Source organism: Mastomys coucha, unplaced genomic scaffold, assembly GCF_008632895.1.
Source record: "Mastomys coucha isolate ucsf_1 unplaced genomic scaffold, UCSF_Mcou_1 pScaffold5, whole genome shotgun sequence".
Taxonomy (NCBI): Eukaryota; Metazoa; Chordata; class Mammalia; order Rodentia; family Muridae; genus Mastomys; species Mastomys coucha.
This window is the reverse complement of record NW_022196911.1, coordinates 5,506,511-5,511,126: the sequence shown is the minus strand read 5'-3', so window position 1 is coordinate 5,511,126 and position 4,616 is coordinate 5,506,511. Positions and strand designations below refer to the sequence as shown.

Here is a 4,616-nt window from a genome sequence, read left to right as displayed (position 1 = left end):
TTCACCAGTTTCTACTTGTTAAGAATGACAGGTGTGTACCTTTTCCTTTGTTGTTGCTTGGTGCTAGGGATCAAATCCAGGGCCTAGCCAGTGGTTGGCCAGTGCTGTGCCAGTGAGCTATATATACCCCAGCCCAATATTTCTAAGACTTATGCCTGTGTTTCTATTTTAATTTAACTGTACCCATAGCCCTTACTCTTCTCCAGTGATAGTTGAAGAATTAGCCTGTCCACAACTCCCTCTTGGGAACCCATTCTCTGCATTGAATTGTAGTGTGTTTTTGGTGAATTATCTGACAGCTTTTACATTATTTTGAATAGGTAAGTGTTTTATATTTGTAAACGATGTGGCACAATATTATTAGATTTTCTGTCTCAGAATTTTTCCTGGAATTAGTAATTATATTATTTTTCACTTGCTTATGTTTATATATTTCTTTAAACTTGCCTTTTATAGAATTAAAAGTTCCTAACTGTTTGTCTATAAGCCTTTCAAAACACCAGAGGGATCTTAGAATTTTCTTTTTTTTTCTTTTTTTTTTTTACCCCTCACCCCAAAGTGATCTTTCTTCCCTAACTCCTCCTACTCTGATCTGTGAGATACTTCTTTTGATCAAGGCTTAATCTAGAATTTTCTATTATTTCTCCCTTATATCAGTTCACTCAACAAGACTCTACATCCTCTGAGAGTATCTTCAACACAAATGTATTAAAATAGCATTTTTTTTTTTTTTTGGTTTTTCGAGACAGGGTTTCTCTGTGTAGCCCGGGCTGTCCTGGAACTCACTCTGTAGACCAGGCTGCCCTCGAACTCAGAAATCCACCTGCCTCTGCCTCCCAAGTGCTGGGATCAAAGGCATGCGCCACCACCGCCCGGCAGCATTTTTTTTTTTATTCCTTCTGTACTCGTGGCTGTTTTCAGTTACTCTAATGAAATAAATGGGGCTGGGTATTGTATAAAGAACAGAGATTTATTGCGTCTATAGTCTATTAGGCTAAAAATACAAACAGCAGCACACTGGCTTTATCCCTTCCTCACCGTGGAGAGACCTGAGGGAGGGGATCATGTGACCCAACAGGAAGACAGGAGTGAGAGAGTCAGTGACGACTTTCCATTGGGCTCTACCTGGCACGGGTCTCTGAATCTCTTGCCAAGCTTGGGAGACCAAACTGCCAACCATGAGCCTACAGGTAGCACGTGCAGCACCTTACCCTCTTCAAATGAGTCTCTCCTTATGCCATCACTGTTGATATTGCAAAGGCAACAAGCAACCAAGAGCGGTAAACTTGAAGCCGTGCCACGTGAAATGTAGCCCTACAAGTAAAGCCTAACTAGAAAACTTCCGAGAAACAAATGAAAAGAAGAAATCTTTGTGGTCTTGAGTTGGTCCAAGACCATATTTCTTAGATACTTCGCCATTGCCCAACAGACTCATAAGCTGAACTGACCAGTGTGGATTTTAACTTACCAGCATAAAATGAAACTGTACAGCTTAGAAGGAAATGTTTACAAAATACATGTGTGACAAAGAACCCAAACAACCTGTACCAAGAACTCTCAGAAACACAATCCTGAGAAAACAATCCAATTAAAAACAGGGCCAGAGATATCGTTACCAAGGAAAACGTAAGTAAACCATCCAGCTTCATTTGTTCTACGTTGACTTAAAGACCTCAAACTCGGGAGGTCATACAGCTGGATAGTACATTATTAGTGTTCTCTGCCATTGCTGGAGATAATGCCTCCGATGTGTGAATTATGATGCTAACAGTTGCCTAGGTTACTTTTCAGAGAGAGAGAGCTATGCTCACAAATTACTCTTCTTTGGCCACTGGGAAAAGTCCTCTCTCTCCACAGTACTTTTCTCACAGATGTTGGTCTTTATGAGGGATATGCTTCCTGACCTGGGTTGGGTAGCAATATGAATAAGCAATTTCCCAAAGAAGACACGTAAATGGCAAATAAAGACGGGAAGTAAATGCTTGTTGCTGTAGTCACCAGCGAAATGCAAGAAAAGCTGCAGGGGGGATGCTGCTTCCTACTAGTTAATGAAAAATAGATTGACCATATCAAGTAAACATAGAGGAACTACAGTCTCTGTTCACTGCCCTTGGCAATGTAAGATGTTACAACCTCAGTAAGCATTCTTGCTGTTTGTTACAAAGTCAAACCCACCGAGATTGCTCAGTGGGTGGTACTTACTGCTCAAGCATGAAGACCTAAATTCAGATCCCAGGACCCAATTAAAAGTCAGTTGTGGTAACAGGTGCCTGTAACCCTGGTGCAAGTGGAGGAGGGAAGAGACAGGGAGATCCTTCCTGAGGGCTTGTGGGTAAGCCAGTCTAGCTGCAAGGGAAACGGTGAGTTCCTGATTAAGTGAGAGAGCACTTCTTCACAGATAAGATCCCTAAGCAATCAAGAACAAGATCCCAATGTCAACTCCTGGTCTCCTGCACATGCACCCAATATGTGCACATATGTGCTTATGTCATCACACCCAGATAAAAGTTCAACACTCAACCATCCAGCTGACAAGGAAAAATACATCCATGCAAAGGTTGGAACTGAAAAGTTCTGAGCAACCATTTTGTCATGATCAAATCCTCAGAACAACTCCTGTGTCTATGGGGGTACTAATAAGCAAAATTCTGTTATGAACAAAAAAATTGAAAGAAATAAATCTGCAAATCCTCCTGCTGAGTGGAAGAAGCCATACTGCATTAACCTATTTGTACATAATTCTAGAGAGGGCAAACCAAATTCATATTGGCTGAAAGCCTGTAACCATGGCAACAATTATCCTGGGGATGGGGTGGGAATTATGGAGAAATATCTCTGTGAGGTAGTGACAATCGATCTATAGATGTAGATATTTGTTTTTATTTTTATATTTATCACATTTTATTTTTTAATGTACAGATTTTATGTCAATGCTATCTCAATGACCTCTTTTTTAAAAAGAAGGTCTTGTCTACCAATCACTTTTTAGCCAAACAGCATGCTGTATTCTAGTGAACGAAAGTAGCATTCTTAACTTTACCGATAGATAATAATGATATTACGAGCCTTCGCTGAACCCATTCTATGTGCTCAACCCTTTAAAGTTAGTCTTATTCCTATAACTTGTCACGGAAGAGTGAACCTCAAATTCTTTAGTAAGATCTGATACCTAACCCTGGCAGGTTGCCATGGAACATGTGTCCAACCACAGTCTGAGACATGAGGCACCAACACATTGCACAGTTGGCTGACTGTGGATAGCTGCAGTCTGGGAGGAAGGTAGGAGAGCTGTAGTCTAAGAAGCTTTACTGGGACTGGAAAATGTGGACCAGTGCCTGCTGAGCAGCAGGCATGTACGTGTCTTTGGACTACATCATCTTATTTAGTCATTCTGTTTCTTTCTCTGTCCTTATTTTCATTTTCTGGATCCTTTTCTGATCTGACAGAGATGGAAAATTGTTATGTTTATTGTGCTTGATGGTCACAGAAAAGAGCTGAGCCCTGGGCCTGGGAGCCAACCTAACTTTCCTGGTGGCATCTCTGAAGGCTGCAGGTACAATCGCTTGCACAAGTGGGGCCTCAGCGATTCTTAAGGTACTCTTGTTCAGTCTTCAGAGGGAGTCCAGCAGCTGCTCAGAGCCAAGCCCCAATCCACATTTTTCTGTAGAAAAAAAAAAAACCCACACGTGATTATGACTTGGTGATCTGTCATTCACAGTGCCGGTCTGATTTTGTACTTCTTTACATCAAACAGGGCGATTAAACCCATAATCACAACTGTAAAAAAGGGACTGGCTCCTCCCCAGCTCCCAAGTCTTTACACCAAACACACTGTAGAATGACAATCTAAACTAATTGGCAATTAGAGATGGTCATAAGGAGTGTGGGGTGTTGTTGTAAAGCTGGTGTAAACCTCTGATATTATGATAATTGTTTTCAAGGAAAAACTGGATTAGAGATAAGCCATGGAGACATGAAGGGCGTTCAGCATTCGGTGGCTCAGGGGCTTCGCTAATCTTGAAGTCTCTGAAAGGAATATTGTTAATACTACATGACAGATAAATTATATCTCGAACCTCTAGAAATGCCTAAAGGGAAATAAAAAAAAAATGCTGTTAGCAGGCGGACTTCTTAGGATATTCCCAGGATGCTGTTGGGTTTCCAGAAACCCAGCTATGGGCCCCAGTGAATCATATGCGTCACATTACCAGAAACAGTCACTGACAAATACTTCATTTAAATGCTATTGAGATAAAAGCGTGAGGCGGCCAGCAGTTAGAGGCAGCAAAGTAACAGATGTGTCCGTCTCCAGGTGACCCAACTGGGAAGTACCACCATCATTTCTTCCTTTTATTGTATTTTAAAAATTCTTTGTTATTTTGCCAGGGGACTGGAAGACATATGTCACTTTTCCACCTTAACGGGACATTTTCTAGTTTGTTTGGATTTATGTCACAAGCTTAATGAGATTTAAATGGAATTTTTGTATGCGAATAATACAGAGACTTAATGCAAAACCCTCCTCTGCCGTGCTGCTGGTATGCATTTGCATAGAGGTATTTAAATATGAAAGAAAGATCTTGGAGATCCTATAAATCACCAGGCCTCAGCTACAC

At 41.1% G+C, this 4,616-nt stretch overlaps 1 long non-coding RNA gene across 1 annotated transcript; it reads left to right on the top strand.

The window, feature by feature from the left end:
* Positions 1–1,068: 1,068 nt before the first annotated feature.
* On the top strand, positions 1,069–2,706 carry LOC116077710. Its single transcript, XR_004113303.1, has 2 exons — positions 1,069–1,626; positions 2,399–2,706. It is a non-coding gene; the product is annotated as an uncharacterized LOC116077710 (long non-coding RNA).
* The last annotated feature ends 1,910 nt before the right edge of the window (positions 2,707–4,616 follow it).